This window comes from Manis javanica, chromosome 11 (assembly GCF_040802235.1).
Source record: "Manis javanica isolate MJ-LG chromosome 11, MJ_LKY, whole genome shotgun sequence".
In the NCBI taxonomy this organism is placed as follows: Eukaryota; Metazoa; Chordata; class Mammalia; order Pholidota; family Manidae; genus Manis; species Manis javanica.
The window spans coordinates 28,207,923-28,226,806 of NC_133166.1; the positions used below are offsets into that span (position 1 = coordinate 28,207,923).

At 36.9% G+C, this 18,884-nt stretch overlaps 1 protein-coding gene across 3 annotated transcripts in view; it reads left to right on the forward strand.

Moving 5' to 3' along the window:
• The window catches only part of LOC140844379 (RNA-binding motif protein, X-linked-like-2), a 182,190-nt gene that overhangs the window by 40,098 nt on the left and 123,208 nt on the right, over positions 1 to 18,884 (forward strand). For all 3 annotated transcript variants that reach the window (XM_073216092.1, XM_073216091.1, XM_073216093.1), the window contains exon 2: positions 8,052 to 8,143. The gene's annotated coding sequence lies outside the window, so the exon portion shown is untranslated. The remainder of the gene's footprint in view (positions 1 to 8,051; positions 8,144 to 18,884) is intronic.

An 18,884-nucleotide genomic window follows, 5' to 3' on the forward strand; every position in this document is an offset into this window, starting at 1 on the left:
ATTTAGGTGCCCCTATGTTGGGGTTTATAAATACTTACAAATGTTTTATCTTTTTGTTGGATTGACTCCTTTGTTGGATGTGACATCCTTCTGTGTCTCTTATAGTTTTTGTTTTGTGTGATAAAAGTGTAGCTATCTCAACTTTATTGTCATTTCCATTTGCATGGAGTATCTTTCTATATCCTCTCACTTTTAGTCTGTGTGTGTCATTACATCATCTAAAGTGAGTGTCTTGTAGGTAACATATAGATGGATTTTTTTAACCATTAAATCAGCCTATATCTTAATTTTATTTATTGAAATATATTTGGGATGGTATTATAATAGATTCAACTGAATAGCACAATGAATTTGGCATTTATATACATTACAAAATGCTCACCACAGTAAGTGCAATTATCATTTGTCACCATACCAAGTTATTACAATATTATTGACTGTATTCCCCATGCTGTACCTTTCATGCTCTGACTTATGTCTTTAACAACTGAAAGTTTGTAACTCTTGATCCCTTTGTCCTGTTTTGCTTATCCCCTACCCTTGTCCCTTCTGGCAGCTACCACTCTGTTCTCTGTATGTATGAATGTGTTTCTAGATTTTTGTTTGTTTTGTTTTTTAGATTCCACATATGTGTGAAACCGTATGGTATTTGTTTTACTCTGACTTATTTCACTTAGTGTAATACCTTCCAGGTCCATCAACATTGTTGCAAATGCCAAGATCTCATTCATTTTTTATGGCTGAGTAATATATTTCATTGTGTGTATATACCACATCTTCTTTATCCATTTATCTATTGATGGGCACTTAGGTTGCCTCCATATCTTGGCCATTGTAAATAATGCTGCAGTAAACACAAGGGTGCATATTTATGTTGAGTTGTATGAGTTCCTTTTATATTTTGGATATTAGCCCCATTGTATATATCATTTGTGAATATATTCTCCCATTCAGTGGGTTGCCTTTTCATTTTGTTGATAGTTTCCTTTGCTATGCAGAAGCTTTTCAGTTTGATGTAGTCCCACTTGTTTATTTTTGCTTTTGTTTCCCTTGCCTGGGGAGATGTAGCTGGAAAAAATTGCTAAGGCTGATGTCCAGTAGTTTACTTCGTGTGTTTTCATTTTTCGAGTTTTGCACTTTCAGATCTTACATTTAGGTCTTTAATCCATTTTGAGTTTATTTTTGTATGGTGTAAGAAACTGGTCTACTTTTATTCTTTTGCTATAGTTGTGCAGTTTTCCCAAAAGAATTGTTGAAGAAACTGTCTTTTCACCATTGTATAATCTTAACTCCTTTGTAATAGATTAAATGGCAATCTAAAGTTTAGGTTTATTTCTGATCTTTCTGTTCTGTTCTATTTATCTATGTTTCTGTTTTGTGCCATTACCATACTGTTTTGATTATTATACTTCACTCTGTGTCTTTTGTTTGGAGATCAGTTAATTTACATTTAAATTAATTATTGAGAAGTATGTGATCTTACTGCCATTTTGTTAATTATTTTCTGCAATTTTTTTGTTTTGTTTTTTCTCTGTTCCTTCCTTCTCTGGCTTTGTTCCTTTATGGTTTGATACTTTCTTTCATGGTATGATCATGTTCCTCTTTATTTTTTGTGTATTTACTATAGGTTTTTGCTTTTTGTTTACCATGAGGCTTATTTATAACATATATATAAAAGTCTGCTTTAAAAACTCAAATTTGATCACATTGTAAGCTTCAACATTGTTATTCTCCCCCACCCATGGTTTAAGTTTTTGATATCACATTTTACATTTTTTTGTATGTGTATCTAACTAATTATTGTAATCATAGTTATTTATACTACTTTTGTCTTTTAATCTCTACACTGGCTTGCAGTTCAAGATGGTGACATGGGATGATCCTGAACTCTCTGTTATACACACACTAAGGTTACAGGTATATATTGAATGATTTCCTCTTCAGAAAACCTAAAGGCTGGATGAGTGACAATTACATATTGAGCAAACAAGAGGAAAACCACACTGATATGGGTTGAAGAGTCTGAGGTACTTTTTCCATCATAAAACACATCCCCTGGCCCAGCTACCCAAAACTGGGAGGGAGCTCAAAACCTGAGACTTCTCCCTGAGGAGTGAAGGTTTTGAATCCCACATTTGTCATCCCAACTTTTAAGACACACACTTGAGAGACGAGTGTCCAAAATACCCAGTTTAAAAATCATGGGGCTTAACATCCTGAGACCAGAAGAATGAAAGCAATCTGAGGAACTAGTCTTAAAGGGCTTGTGCTCTTGGATTCACCTCTTGGACCTAGTGCAGAAGCAGTTGATCATGCCCAGACTTTCTGTGAAGGAGGCCTCTTTGCTTGTCCTGGGTTTTTGGCATCAGGGGAAGTGTTCAAGTTTGGCACACTTCTAATGGACTCCAGAGCTGCCCTCAAGGAATGTAGGCTGTGGTGCTCTCCTTCTGCATTGCTCCAGCTTACCAGTATAACCCAGAAAAGAGCTTATACACTTGTTTGGAGGCCTATTTTTGTAACTGCCTCTCAGAGGACATCTCCAGGTCATCTGTCTCTGATGGCCAGTGGGGCTTATGCTTGCAGTCCCATAGTATTATATATATATATTTGCGCTAATGCCTGAGGATCTGGCTTCCAGTCAGCTACATCCAGGTGCTGATCTTCCCCTTAGGGATGCTGACAGGTCTTGGCACATTCTCAACTACAGGAGCTATGGAAAATGTAATAGGTTGCTGGGGCAAGCACAGGGTTTGAGAGACAACAAAGAACTGAGACAGGGTTGAGTAACAAGTCTTATCTCCTAAATGTGGCTACTCCTTCAAGACTGGGAGAAGTTGTGTTTCATCTACTTAATAAAAACCAAGACAGAATGTCAAGCAAAAAGAAGAAGCAGAAAAGTATGTTCCAAATGAAATAACAAGATGAAAACCTCAAAAAAAAAACCTTAGTGAAGTGGACATAAGAAGTTTATCTGATAAAGAGTTCAAGGTAGTGGTCATAAAGATGCTTATCGAACTGGAGAGAAGAATGGATAAGCACAGTGAGAGCTTCAACAAAGAGATAGAAAATATAAGAAAATGACAAAGGGAAATCACAGAGCTGGATAATGCAAAAACTGGACTGAAAAATACATGAGAGCAGTTCAACAGCAGACCATTGAAGCTAAAAGAAAGGATCACTATATTCAAAGACAAGACAATAGAACTCATCCAATCAAATCAGAGCAGCAAAAAGAAAAAATGAATCAAAAAGAGTAGAGATAGCTTAAGGGACTTTTGTGACACTATCTAGCAACCTAACATTTGTATTGTAGGGCTCCCAGAAGGAGACAGAGAGAAAGGAGCAGATAGGAGCAGAAAGGAAGTTGAAACTTCCCTAATCTGGGGAAAGAACCAGACATCCAAGATGCAGGAATCCCATAGAGTTCCAAATAAGAACTCAAAAAAAGATGCCCACACCAAGACATATTATAATTAAAATGTCAAGAGCTAAAGATAAGGAGAGAATATTAAAAGTAGCAAGAGAAAATCAGCTTGTTACTACAAGAGAACTGGCAGTTTTCAATAGAAACTGTGCAGGCCCAAAGGGAGTGGCACAATGTATTGAAAGTGCTAGCTATATTCAGTGAAGAATAAAAGTTCCAATCAAGAATACTGTACCCAGCCAAGTTATCATTCAGAAATGAAGGCAAGAGAAAGAATTTTCCAGACAAGCAAAAGCTAAAGGAGTTCATCACCACTGAACTGGCTTTACAGGAAATGTTAAAGGGACTTCTTAAAGGTAAAAGAAACTCCACTAATTAGTAACAAGAGCACACATAAAAGAATAAATCTTACTGGAAAGGTAAATCTGTAATAAGGGTGGTGGATTACTCACTTACAAAGACTGAATAACTTTTTAGTCAATCCACAGGGTAGTACCAGAGCTAGGTCTGAACCCCTGTTCAATTTTCACATTGCAAATAGGGTTCTAGAATTTTCTGAGGGAGTCACATTCTCAGATGTTCTGTCACCCTTACACTGTCACAATTTTAGGTCTGTAAACACATTTATAATCCTCACTGCCTCTTTATGAGTGACTGGAATTTTTAAGGCTCAAGCCCTGGAATGTTTAGAGAAGGTGAAATTTGGAAAAAGGAGCAATGTCTTATTTCAGGGAACATTGTGGGATTTTGGAGAAGCAAACTCTTCTTGCATCTTTCAGCCCATACACCGGGTCTTGCACAGCGTTACCAGCTGGTATTTTTTAAGGAAAACCTCCCTCCATCAAATTTCTTTCCTGGAGATTGAGTGAACAGAAACCCCAGAGAGACATAAATTTGCTTTCAGAAACTAACACCCTATGTGGCTTGATTTAATTATCTTGTTTTCCTAATGCAAACTTGAGCCCAGCTGAAGGAGCAAATAGAATTTTTGGGGTGATAAGAATAAAATAAGGAGACAGTGGCATTATTGAATGCCAGCATAAAAATATTAATGCATAGTGGGTCATAAGAAAGGAGGAGAGGGAATACTGAGGCTGAAAGAGGTAACAGTAGGGAAATAAAAGGCCCAGAGACTGAGGTGACTTTATAGGGGGGGTGTTCTTATATACAGGTGGAGAAAATGAGAGACAGCACAGAGTATTCTAAATCCTTGCTACTGAAAGTGTGGTCCTCAGGTTGGCTACAACACGTGGGAGCTTGTTAGAAATGCAGCATCTTCCAATCTGCCCACAAATAGAACCTGTGTTTTAATAAGATCCCCCACATGATTTGAATGCACATTAATCTTTGAGAAAGGAGCATAAAAGATACATGGGTCCCCACTGTCTCACTGTGATGAAGGAAACAAGCAGGTGTATGGTGGAAGGGAGCAGCCTAATGGGTGAAATGGAGATATATATATGGATCCCAACATCTTCAGGAGAGAAATGGTCATAGAATCATTTGTGACTAGTGGAGTGGATTGTGAATAATATATTAGCCTCCATTTTACTTTCAGAGCCTCAGTGAATGAGACAAAGCCTGGAAGTTTTTAAAGGAATAAGGTTGTTGGAGAGTCCTAAAAGATTCTGGTATTATTAGGTACTAGTTTTAATTTTCAGCTTTTGGTGCTGAATATACATTTTTGTTTGCTCAGTTATTTTATTTGGGAAGGCTGCTCTGTGGGGAACTATCCAGAAGTAATTTAAAGCAAGATGTCATCTTCAATCGCTTTGACTTTTAAACACTCTTATTTCACAGCCTCATTCTCAAATCATTCCTTCAAAGGCCCTCTTTTAAGTCTTACTCCTGAGCATCTCTTGGATGTTTTTGGTTGAGGCTGTCTTTCTCTCTTTTCACAGAACAAACTTCTCTAGTTTGTATCATCTATTATTGTGGATTATAGACTATACAGTATCACCAGTACACTGCTGACTCACAGAGACTTATCTTGTTCAGTCTTCAGAGGCTCAGACCTATTTCTGAGTATCTTAGTGGTTATCCAGTAGGCATCTCAGACTCAGCAGATCACCAACTGAATTCACCATCTTCTTACAACACTTTCTCTTTTTCCTGTTCTCTGTGAATGCCACTATCATTACCTGAGGAAGGATCATAAATGTCCCTCGACATTCCAACTTTTTCCACACTTCCCATCTCTAATTACCAGTGAAATATGTTGATTTTTATCTCCTTAACATTTCTGGTGTCCACTTGAATGGTCTCTTCTTGGGAGCATCCTACATGTCTCTCATCTTCAGTCTATCCTCATTTAATTTGTAATGTTAATGCTGCAGACAGAGTGACATTTCTGCAACATTAAGGGTATCCTGGTTCTCCGATGTTTAAACTGGACAATAGCTCCCACTCCCCATCAAATAATTTTTTAAACTTCTTTGTTGTTCTTGTAAAAACCTGAATCCTGCCTAACTGTACAGCTTTGTGTCTCATTGCAACTGTCTCTGCAGACATTGCTTTCTTACAATTTCATGAACAGAAAAATCTATTTCATACCTCCATACCTTTTCTCATGGTTTGCATTCTACCTGCTCCTTGTCCTCCCCTCTCTGCCAGGTATAATATTGAGGGACTGATCAGTGATCATCCTACACATAAAATCTTTCCTGACAACTACCTGTACCTTTTGTATGCACACCAAATCATGTATAGTTTTGGATCATAGCTATAGATACCACCAACATGCAGTTCTAAGGCCATGATCTATTTACTTTTTCATACTTTTTCATAGTTTTCCAGTGCTTCATTGCAACAATACTTGCTCCTGTGGGGACTGCATGTTCTGGGCTGAGGAGGTGGCCTGGGTTAATGAGTCCTTGGGCTGGGGTGGAAGAGGCATTGTTTGTAAATGGGGAAATGACCAGTTAAGTATATATATGTAGAGTAATGAGAGCCAGATTTTTCACTATGAGAGAGAAAGGATATTCAAACACTGAAAGGGTAAAACAATGAACAGGTAGTTGTTAGCTTGGCATTGAAGGTATTAGAACTCTATCCTGAGGCAGAAAGAGAAACAGATAACAGCTCTGTGTGTGGAGATAGGTATGTGTATTCTACATTTCTTAGCTGTGTCTGCTGAGGAACCTAGTGGAATCCCAGTAGGAAGTAACATATCTAATATATAAATCATGGTTTCTAAATGTCCTTTTTCAATAAGAGAAACCAGGCCTTTTTAGAAAAATGTTTAATTCCTAGGCCTGGAACAGGGAAAATACAAGAATACCTTGATTTCTCATAAAACAAGGAATTGAATTAAAAAATTATGAGGACTTGTCAAAAAGGCACAGTAGCCAGTTTAAAGGATAATTAGGATAGTTTGAGCATCAAAATCAATAATGACTATAGTGCATTATAACATATTAATTAAAATATGGTTCAGTGAGTCTATAAATGAATGAATAAATATAGGAAAAGGAAAAGCTCTTTCTTACAATACCAACAAATAAATGTAGAAGGAATGATAGAAAGTCATTATTAGCAGACATCATAATCAAGAACTATCAACAGAGTATAAATTGTTTAGTCGAATATCATCAATAGAGTGTAACACTAGTGGGTGAAAGCGTGATGACGTATAGGAGAGTAATGTAATTTCAAAGGATCCCCCTGCAAGATTCTCATTAACTACAAAGGGAAAACGGTAACTCTATAGTGAAGAAATTTGATAGGCATGACCTTAATCCAGTCACGAAAGTTTCCATCACTAGGAATGGTACAAATCAACATTGTGTTCTTGACACTATACCCTGAGAAGAACATAGCATCACTTCTGTGACCTTCCTGCCAAAAGTGTATAACCTGGATCAAATGTTGAAGGAACATGTGTAAAATCAAGCTGAGGAGAATTCAACGAAATAATTACCTTGTACTCTTCAAAAATGTAAAGATTGAGACCAGAAAAGACTAAGGAACTGTTTCAGTCGGAAAAGGAATAAAAAGAAATGACAATGAAATGTAACACTTGATCCACAGATGAATCTTGACCCAGAGGATCCTTGTGCTTTCCTTTGCTGTAAAAACACAATAAAGCGATAGTTTGTGAAATTTGAATTGGGTTTGTGGATTATGTGGTCATAATATTAATTCTCTTAATTTTGTGGTTATATAGGACAGTGTCATTTTCTTTAGGAAATAGCAGTAATGGCTCATTATGCCTGTAACTTATTCTCAACTAATTTGGGGGAAAAAATGTATGTGTGTATCAAACGTTAGCAATTGAGAAACCTGGCTGAAGGCGTTCTCATGTTTTTTTTTTCTGTTCTTTCAACCTTTCTGTAACTTTAGAATCACTAAAAATTTTCTTTTTAAAAACCAGTATTTCTCTAATATTTTCTTTACTTCCATTTTCTTTCCTGACTTCAACTTCCTTCTAATGATCCCCAAAAGCAACTGGAAAAAAATTAGTGAAGTATAGGAGTAAATTCATTAAGTGAAGAAGTAGTGAAACATGATGGTTAAGCTTCTGGGCTCTTTCTTCACCAGAATTTCATGCCTGAGTTCAAAAGCCCTATCCCTGTGTGGTTTTGAGGCAAACCACTTAACTGCTCCATGTCTGTTTTCTCATCTGTAGAGAGAGAGGATTACAACAAACGCCTGTTTCATGATGATTTGGAGAGGATTAAATCATTTAACTCATTTAAAACACACAGTGCCTGGCACATGGTAAGTAACTGAATCTATATTCAGTTTTTCTCATGGGTTCCATTGAGAGTACCACTAAAGATTACCTGGTTTGTATGGCACTTTGTTAACTGGAATCTGTGTAGAGAGCCCTGAATGGTCGACAGTCCTATGCACCTCTCATGTCCATGCAATATTGAATTAATTCAGTTATCTCCAAGCCTTGAAAACATAAGATGTTTGGTATCACAGGCTGAGGAATCACCCCTGTGTGTTTTTTTTATTAATTAGAACAATGAGTGGGTTTTCTTGTTAACATAATTTAATAGCCACGACCACCACTGCCCAGACCATGAAAACATAGTGAAGATGGAGGGAAGGGTGGTGTGACTACTTTTACTGAGAGATTCAGAAGAACAGAACAGATCTAAGTGCTGCAGGTAATGCCTCACAATGACTCCATGAGCTACTTAGAAGCTTATTTTAAGAAATACTGGATTTTAATAGGTCATTCAGTGAAGCAAAAAAAGCTCAGCTTGCCTGTGTTGCTTCTGGAATAAAAGATATGTGCCTGCACTAGAGCATAGAGGAGTGGTGTAGGAAAGGAGATAAGAAGAAAAACAACTGGAGGAGGGAGAAACAATTAAAATCTCATACCTCTAGCTCTCAGTCCAAAGTAAAGACCTGCCCAAGTGATGCCCAACATGGACTGTCTTTGAAGAACATTACAGTGGTCAGGAGCACTGGTGTAGAGCTGGCAAATCTAGCTGAATCTTGACTTTGTCACTTGGTAACCAGCAGAGTGATCGAGTATAAATTATTAACCACTTCAAGCCTTAGATACTGCAAATATATAATGGGGATAATATTACTTGGCTCACAGTGTTATGTGTGCATCAAATGAGGTAATATTAGAATGCCTTTCCCGTAATGTGTTTGATAAATATTCTGACAGGAAGCATAACGCAAAGACAGAAATTGGAAGAAAAAGTTTCTACTTATCTTTGAAGCTGAAGTTAATATTGTGTCAGAATTTTGTTTTATTTTTTAAACCTTTTATTTTGAGAGAATTATAGGTTCATATGCAGTTTTAAGAAATAATAGAGAGATCTCAGTTTGGGACACTTTTACTTAGTTACTTAGTTTCAACCACACTTTCCAAAACTTCTGGCAACCTCTACTCAGCTCTCCACTTCCATAATTTTTTCCTAGGAGTATTATATAAATGGAATCATATAGTATGTAATCTTTTAGGATTGGCTTTTTTTAATGCAATGTAATTCTCTGGAGATTCTTTCAGGTTTTTGTGTGTATCAGTAGTTTGTTTTTATTACTGAGTAGTATTCTAAGGTATGGATGTAGCATAGTTATTTAACCATTCATCCATCAAAAGACTTGAGTTGTTTTGTCTGTTATGAATAAAGCAGCTATAAACAGTTGTTCACGGGTTTTTGTGTGCACCAAAGTCTTTTCGTCTCTGGGATCAATACCCAGGAGTGCAATTACTAGAGCATATGGTAGTTGCATATTAGTTTTTAAACACGGCCAAATTGTTTTCCATAAGAGTTATACGATTTTACATTCACACACCCCAGAAAGGAATGAATGGTTCAGTTTCTCTGCAACTTTGGTGTGTATTTTTAATTTTAGCTATCCTGATAGGTGCTTAATGACATCTTATTTGTCATTTAAATTTGCATTTCCAAAATAGCTATTGGTGTTGAACATATTTTCATGTGCTTATTTGCCATCTGCTTATCATCTTACTATCTGTGTACCTGCTTCATCTCTTCATACCCTTTTTTCATTTTCTAATTGTATTGTTGATTTTAGTACAGATCAATTTTGAGAATTCTTTATATGTTCTAATACTAATCCTTTGTCAGATATGTGGTTTGCAAATATTCTCTTCTACAGTGTAGCTTTTTCATCTTAACAGATATTCACAGAGAAAAAGTTTTTATTTTGATGGAGTCTAGTTCATCAGTTTTTCCTTTTATAGATCATGATGATAAGTCTAAATGATCTTTGCCTAGCCATGTTTCCCTAAGATTTTCTTCTGAGCTTTTAATAAAGTATTACAGTTTTACATTTTGCATTAAAGTCCATGATACATTTTGAGTTAATTTTGTATTAGGTGTGAAATTCAGGTCAAGATTTTTGCATACAGATGTCCAGTTGCTCAAGCACTATTTGTTGAAAATGTTTTCTTTCCTCTGTTGAATTACTTGTATTACTTTTGTATCTTTCTCTAATATCTTTCAGGTATATCTGGTGGTTCAATTTCTGGGTTCTCTATTTGTCCACCCCTCTGCCAATACCACAGCCTTGAGTGCTCTAGCTATATACAGTTGACCCCTGACCAATGCCCAAGTTAGGGGCACTGTTCCCCCATGCAGTTGAAAATCTGCATATTACTTTTGACTCCTCCCAAATTTACCAATAGTAGCCTACAGTTGACTTTATCGATAACAGTCAATTAACACATATTTTCTGTTATATTCATTATGTACTATATCTTATAATAAAGTAAACTAGAGAAAAGAAAATGTTTTTTAAATTGTTGCAAATCTTCAAGAAGTTTTCTAGTGTATTTATTGAAAAAAAAAGTGCATGTTAGTTGACCTGTGCAGTCCAAACCTTGCTGTTCAAGGGTCAACTGTAGAGGCATCTTGTTAGTGTCAGGTGCAGGAAGAAGTCCAGAATTCCCACATGAATTGTTGCAGTTTTAATGCAAAATCACTTAGAGAAAATCCTCTGTCCCCCTTGGGAAGCTGGCTGGCTATCCAGACATATCTCTTTAGGTTGACATTTGCATGACAAATCATGGCAAGTTTAAATATGGCTCCCAAGCTATCAGCTTAAAAACATGATTGTCAACATGATGAGTGCTAGATCTGTTTCTCAGGGTGGACTCACAGTAAACAAGCTCATGGAGGCAATGCCTGAAACCTAGAATGCCAGTTAGTTTAAAATAAGTTTAGCTATTAGATTCAAAATAAATGCTTTCTCTGGAGTCAAATGAAAATGGAAAACTTAATTATAAACTGGAAGTCGACTTAGTGAGCCTGCAACTAGAAAAAGAGCAGTTAGTTTGGGATGTTAGTGCCTGGTGTCATACAGCCCTGAAAATTGCTGAGTGTTTCTCCATCACAGGGTCATGCCTGTGCCCTGGTTCATCCTTATACTGGGCTAGGACACTTTCTCTTCTGATCATGAAATAAAACAGCCTCCCTCTTCTAAACTTCCTTTGCTGACTAAATCTCTTAAAGGTTGTCATGTTTATAACCTGTAGGTGTTACCTCATTTAATATAGTTTACTGAGTCTTGGCCAAAGTTCTGTGTGTCTCTGTTTTGTGGCTTTATGTATCTCTAATTCAAACCATCCTTTAAAAAAATAGTTTAAAACTCAGTGTGCAACCTTCTTCCCAAGTTCTTGAAGGGAATCTTATTGTCCCCATGCATCATCTACTAAAATTAGAAACATTATTTGACAACAAAACTAAGTGAGAGTTGTTCTTTTCCAAGATTAAGGTGCTGCTGCTTAAAGGGAGAAAAAAATCGCAAGAGTAGGTCTCCTCCATAACATGAACTTCAGGAAATAGAAAGAGAAGGTAGAGCTCTTAGGTGTAAAGAGTCAGTTTGGTTCTATGCCTGTATCTCTGATTTTAGAGACTTTGGAGAAAGTGTTGGGAGGGGGCAGAAGTTGGGCTGTGAGATACAACCTCCCCTTTACCATGTAGACATTCTCCCTCCAGTGCTGTCTTTGGAGAATTATGTATTGTCTTTAAGGGAGTTAGAGGTTTCCTTTATTATGTGCTGGATGAATTGGTTTGTCTAGTCAGTTAGTTATCATGGTTAATTATAAATGCAGCTATGTTATCATCTGTAATAATTTAATTCAAATTCATTTCTACTTAGGAAGAGATTTAAAATTTTCTCCTGTTTAGAGAAGAAATTCTAGTTCTCTTTTCCTTAGTTATTCAGTAATAACTTGTTGAGCCAGTGATTCATCTGACCATAAATGAGTTTCTGTCACAAAAAAGAAAGGCTTGAGTAAAATTTATTAGTTACCTCAAATATGATAGTCCTTTGCCTATAGGAAAACTTATATTTGGGGATCCAATACAAATTCCCCAGCCTAACCTACAAGTCTTTACGATATAGCCCTTGTTTAACTTCCAAGCCTCCTTCCTCCCAGGTCTCTCTGCTCATAACAGAGCTCCTGATCTTGAGGAGCACATATGCAGTGTGGAAGGTAGACAATCCAGTCACACAAACAGAAGAAATATTATGACTGTAAGAAATGTTGTAAACAAGAAAAGCATCTTTCTATAAGAACATAAAATAAAATATATGTTATGTTATCAAGGACTTAAGGGAAGTCAGAAAGTCTTCTCTGAGGAAATGATGATTGAAGTCAGGACAAGATGATGCATTCAAAAATCTGCAGCAAGAATGCAGAGTGTGGCACACAGAATACCAGTGCAGCTTGAGTAGAATGAGTGATGGAGGCACCTGTTCGGTTCAGATAAAACTAGAAAGATAAGTATGTGATGAATCATGTTAAGGAATTTATCTTTATGATAAGAACAATGGGAATCCACTGAAATATTTTAAGCAGAAAAGTGACATGATGAAAAATGTGTTTCAAAATTATTAACACCCTGGCTGCTATGTGGAAAACATTGCAAAGGGAAAAAAGTGGGTTCAGAAAGACCATTTATCTGTCAGACTATTGGAATAATCTAAGCAGCTGGTAACATTAGTTTGGTCTAGCCACAAAGTGTGATAGAAATGAGATTGGGATAGATTTTAAAGATATTTAGGAAGGAAAATCAAGTAGAGAAGGAGGTGGGAAACCCTCTATCTACATACTCCCAAAGATTGGGTAGGAGCTCTTGGCAATGTTTCAGGCCCTTGGATTAGACAGTGAACACTGCCTGCCTACTCTGTGAATTGTAAGCTCCATTCCTCACTTGTTATTATATTGGCAGCACCTAGTGCCATGCCAAGTACACATCAGTTCTCAGAATTTGTACAAAGAAAGTGTAGAAATAGAGGGACTTTGAAGTGGAGTTCAGATAATGTTGATAGATTTTCAGAAAAGAAGTAGCTTTAAATATGAAAACCATTAAGGGATCCTCAGTGTGTTACAGATGATAACCAAGTTCAGAGATGGAGTAAGCATGCTTTTTTGCTCCAGTAATACCCACATCCAGTCAAAGCAAACAGACAGCAATTCTAATTGCAGTCATGGAGGACCTCTAGGAAGGGGCTTGAAACAAGCACCCTCAGACATGGAAGCCAGTTCTAAGACTGAAGAAATGCAGCATCTCTTCAGCACTCCCTGCAGCAGTTACATGCAGAGTTCAAGTCAGTTCTTAGAGCTGGATTGATGGTACCTCTCTCTCCAGGTTACCTTTGACTCAAAAAGGGCACCTGGACATGTGTTTGTTTAATGCAATGCAATTTTCAAAATCTTGTTTATCATCTCCATCTTCTTTTGACACATTACCTCACTTTCTGCTTGTGAAATGTATCTAAGGATACCAATCAATGTTTGTAACTACTTGTTTCTCTTGCTTTGTTTTTAAAGGTTCCTTTCTGTTCCCTCATGAACTATCTGGAATCACATTTTATATTTGATTACCTTGGTCTTTTTCTGTCATGCTGTGGATTTTCTTTACATGTCAGGTAATCCTTTTTACTGCCTACTGTGACAGCCAACCTCCAAGATGGTCTCCAATGATGTCACCTTCTGATAAAATCTTCCATGAGTGTTCATCTCTCACATTGTCTTAAGGCTGGTCGTGTGACCAGTAGAGTATGGCTGACTTGATGGTGTGCAATCACAGATTCAGTCATAAAAGGCACTGTGACTTCTTGCTTCTCTGCTTCTTCTTGTGCCCTTTCTCTTGGAATACTCTCTCTGGAAGAAGCTAACTACTGTGACATGACAAGAGGCTCAAACAGCATGGACCTTTGGCTTCTTGCTAACAGCCACACTACTGACCTTGAAATCAGATCCCTCAGTCCCTATCAATGCTTTGAGATAACTGTACCCCCAACCAAAACCTGGACTGCAATCTCATGAGAGACCTGAGCCAGAACAATCCAGCCAAGCCAGTTCTGAACTCCTGACCCTCAGAAATGGTGTGTGATGATAAATGTTTATTTTAAGCCATTACATTTGGGAATAATTTGTTACACAGCAGTAGATAACTAAAAATGGAATAAGAGGGCTTGCTTGTTCTGTGTATGTCTGTGCACTTACTGACTGGGAGTTTTTCCTTAAAATGGATTATTAGAAAGGGAGCAAACTTTGTAAAAAATAGAGCCTGAAACTTTTGTGTGACATAATCTCACTAGGCACTTAGTTCTCCCTTAATAGTTCATTTATTTTCTTTAGAGATTTCTTTCCCTTGTAATAGATGCTGGGCTGCTTTAACAATTCCTGTGAGGAATTGGTGGGGCTGAGAGTGAGGTCTCCTGGAGTCTGTTCTACACATAGATCTTCAATTGATCTTTTTGTCTTCAATCTCACTTCTAACCCTCCCTGTCTGATTATTGGGTTTTGCAAGGCATGTTTTTTCTTTTCCCTGTGGTATCTTACAACTTTATTTAGGCTATCACTTCTTCCAATTTATTGCATTTGTCAACAATATTCCATCTGCTTCCAGAAATATGTTGAAATATTTTGTGTGCTGGGACTGCATCCTTACACTTTCCCTCTACCTTTTGTTATTTTATTTGCTGTTATTTGTTTATACTTTTTAAAGGTTTTTTGTTTTGTTAATAAAGGCCATATACAACACACCCACAGAGAGCATCATACTTAACAGCAAAAAGCTGAAAGGCTTTCCTCTAAGATCAGGAACAAGAGAAGGGAAGGATGCCCACTCTCCCCACTTTTATTCAACATAGTACTGGAAGGTCTAGTCGTGGCAGTCAGACAACGCAAAGAGATAAAAGGCATCCAGATTGGTAGGAAGAAGTTAAACTGTCACTGTTTGCAGATGACATGATATTGTACATAAAAAAATCCTAAAGAATCCACCAAAAAACTGCTAGAACTAATAACTGAATTCAGCCAAGTTGCAGGATACAAAATTAGTACACAGAAATCTGTTGCATTCTTACATACTAACGATGACCTAACAGAGAAATCAGGAAAACAACTCTATTTACCATTGTACAAAAAAGAATAAAATACCTAGGAATAAACTTAACCAAGGAAGTGAAAGACCTATACCCTTTAAAGTACAAGGCACCCATGAGAGACATTAAAGAAAACACCAATAGATGGAAATAGATCCCATGCTCATGGTTAGGAAGAATTAATATTTTCAAAGGGGCAATACTAATGAACAAATGGGACTTCATCAAACTGAAAATATTCTTTACAACAAAGGGCATGATCAGTAGAACAAAAAGGCATTCTACACTATGGGAGAATATATTCATAAATGGTTTATCTCATAAGGGGTTAACATCCAGAATATGTAAAGAGCTCACATGCCTCAACAACCCCAAAAAAAGACCTGAGTGAAAAATGGGCAGAGGATATGAACAGACACTTCTCCAAAAAAGAAATTCTGATGTCCAACAGGCACCTGAAAAGATGTTCCATATTGCTAGTCATCAAGGAAATGCAAACTAAAATCACAATGAGATGTCACCTCACACAAGTTAGGATGGCCAACACCCAAGGGACAAGAAACAACAAATTCTGGTGAGTATGCAGGGAAAGGAGAACCCTCCTCCGCTGTTGGTGGGAATGTAAATTAGTTTAACTGTTTTGGAAAGCTATATGGAGGTGCCTTAAAAAGCTAAAAATAGAAATACCATTTGATCCAGTAACTGCACTCCTAGGAATTTACCCAAAGAAAACAAGATCCCAGAATCAAAAAACGTATGCACCCCTATGTTTATCACAGCACTATTTACAATTGCCAAGATATGGAAGCAACCTAAGTGTCCATCAGTAGATGAATGGAACAAGAAGAGGTGGGGAATATACACAATGGAACATTATTCAGCCATAAGAAGGAAACAAATCCTACCATTTGCAACAGCATGGATGAATCTAGAGGGCATTATGCTCAGTGAGATAAGCCAGGTGGAGAAAGGCAATTACCAAACGATTTCACTCATTGTGGAGTATAACAAAACAAAACTGAAGGAATAAAACAGCAGCAGCCTCAGACTCCAAGAAGGGACCAGTAGTTAGCAAAGGGAAGGTACTGCGAAGGATGGGTGGTGAGAGAGGGAGAAGGAGATTAAGTGGCATTATTATTAGCAATCACAATATTGGTAGGTCACAAGGAAGGAGGTAGTTACATCACAGAGAAGACAAGTAATGACTCTATAGCATCTTACTATGCTGGTGGACAGTGACTGCAATGGGGCTTGAGGGGCTTGATAAGATGGGTGAATGTTGAAACCACAATGTTGTTCATGTGAAAACTGCATAAGATTGTGAATCAATGATACCTTAATAAAAAAAAACACAATAAACCCCCCCCCACACACAGACAAATAATGGAGGTTAGACAGAAAACATGTTAAATTGTTAGTAGGGGTTCATGAAGGAATAGAAGAGCTTTTATATTGTAAAACTTCTGTATTGGTTGAGTTTTTCCAACACCCTACTTACGGAATTTTACAACCTAAATGTTTGAGTAATATTTTTTTTTAACTGCCAGTTGTATTTTATTCAAATAAATCTTTTTAGATTCATCTCACTACAAATTTTTTTTGAGATATAATTTTCATACAACACTGTGTAAGTTTAAAGTATACAATATGTGGATTTGGCCACCATGGCATTAGCCAACATCTCATCTCCATCGTGCCACTTAGTTACTTCTTTCTTGTCATGAGAACATTAAAATTTAATCTCTTATATCTTCGAAGTATATAATACATTATTGTATATAATAACTGTACTGTATATATACAGTACTGTATATAATAACTATAATTATATATGTATATATAACTATAATTATAGCGCTGTGCATTAGATCTTCAAAACATTCATCTTCTAATTGCAGATTTGTACCCTTTGACTGGTATTGCCCCATCCCCCACCTCCCATCCACATCTCTGAACAGAGACCCAAATAAAGCACCTCAGCCTTGAAAAAGAAAGAAAAAGAAAAACATATCCCAAGCATTAACAATTGTGGTTATTGTAGAGCAATTGTGACCTTTTTTCTTTTGTATTTATGTATTTTCATGCATTGCTTCTATAAGTTAAAATAATAAATGTTACTGTTATTAAAAAATAGAACATGCCACTTTCTGTAGCATCCCATTCCATTTTTGGAAACCTTTAACTTGAGCTCTTATTAATTTGGAACTGTTGATCATTTTTATACACAATGTAGTATGTTAACATTCTTTTAAGAAGGACTTAAAACATGAAAAGATGCACTACAGTGGATAATAGCATTTGAAATTCATTCTTTAGATCAATAACAAATACAGAGATTTACCTAAATATGAATTCTAAGCTCTTTTCTTTGGAACATTTATAGTTTTACTTCATTTGTTTCTCTTTGCCACAGTATATTTTTAGAAACCACTTACATAAATTGTTGTACAAGTTATATTTTTCTTCCAGAAAAACATTATTCTGGGAAATACCTTCCTGATCCAAAGATACAGCATTAAATCATAGATGCTTTATTAGAAATCCCAACTCTATTGGTCATGAGCATCATCTGAAAACCTCTGCATTTTCCTGGGATTTTACTGCCCTGTGTGTTCCCTCTTAAAGCCCAACTCAGAGAGAAGTTGTATTAATCATTTGTTCCTGAAATCATGCTGAATTACAATCCTAGGACCCAAGCCGTATCTGAAACACATCTTCACTTTTAACGAAGCCAAGTCAAATTACACAAGCACATTTAAAGTTTCTACTTGGACGAGGTGTACATTATTTCCACCCAGGTTCCATTGACCAAGCCAGCATCACTTGGGCCGGAAAGTATACTTCTCCCACAGCAGGGGAGTACTGGGTTTCAGAGTGGGGAAGGAAAATACTTGCTGAAAAGAATACAGTCTGCCACAGTCTGCTATCTTGGTCTTAAATATATTGATTTCTCTTTTGCAAGTAAAAGATAAGCTAACATGTCATCCAGTCATAAATTTCAAAGTTCAGGCTCTTAGGGTAGTCTTCCACATCAGGTACAGATTTGACTCGTCTTGATCTGGGACCCTCGAACTGAAAAGACATTCGGGAAGCAACCGTGGTCAATTCTATTGCAATTCTGAAATCTTGCTAGACAGATGAGAGAGGAGGTGCCCTTCCTTGGGAAGAGGGAACACTACTCTGCCCTTTGGGAGGGTCTCCCTTCCATTGCTAATTTCAGCTTTATCTGAAGAGGGAATTAGAGAGTATGCTTTTGAGAGCAACTTTCTCAACAGGAGACCCAAAAATCTTTTGTTTTCATCTATATCGGTCAGCAAACCATTGCCGACCAGTTGCCTGTTTTTGTAAATGTTTACTTGGAAAAAGCCACACCACTGTTCCTGCATTATCTGTGCTGCTTTCCCTCTACAGTACTGTAATTGAATTGATACAAGTAGTTGCAACAGAGATTATTGGTGCACCCCCCTTCCATTATTCAAGTCATTGACTTGAAGAAACCAGTTGCCCTGTAGAAAGTTTTCTATTGTGATTTGTCTGATTGCTTCTTAGTAGGGTATGTAGTATTCCTGTAAACTAGAAGTTAGCTCTAACTGTTTTATTAAATGTAGTTTCAGATTTTTTT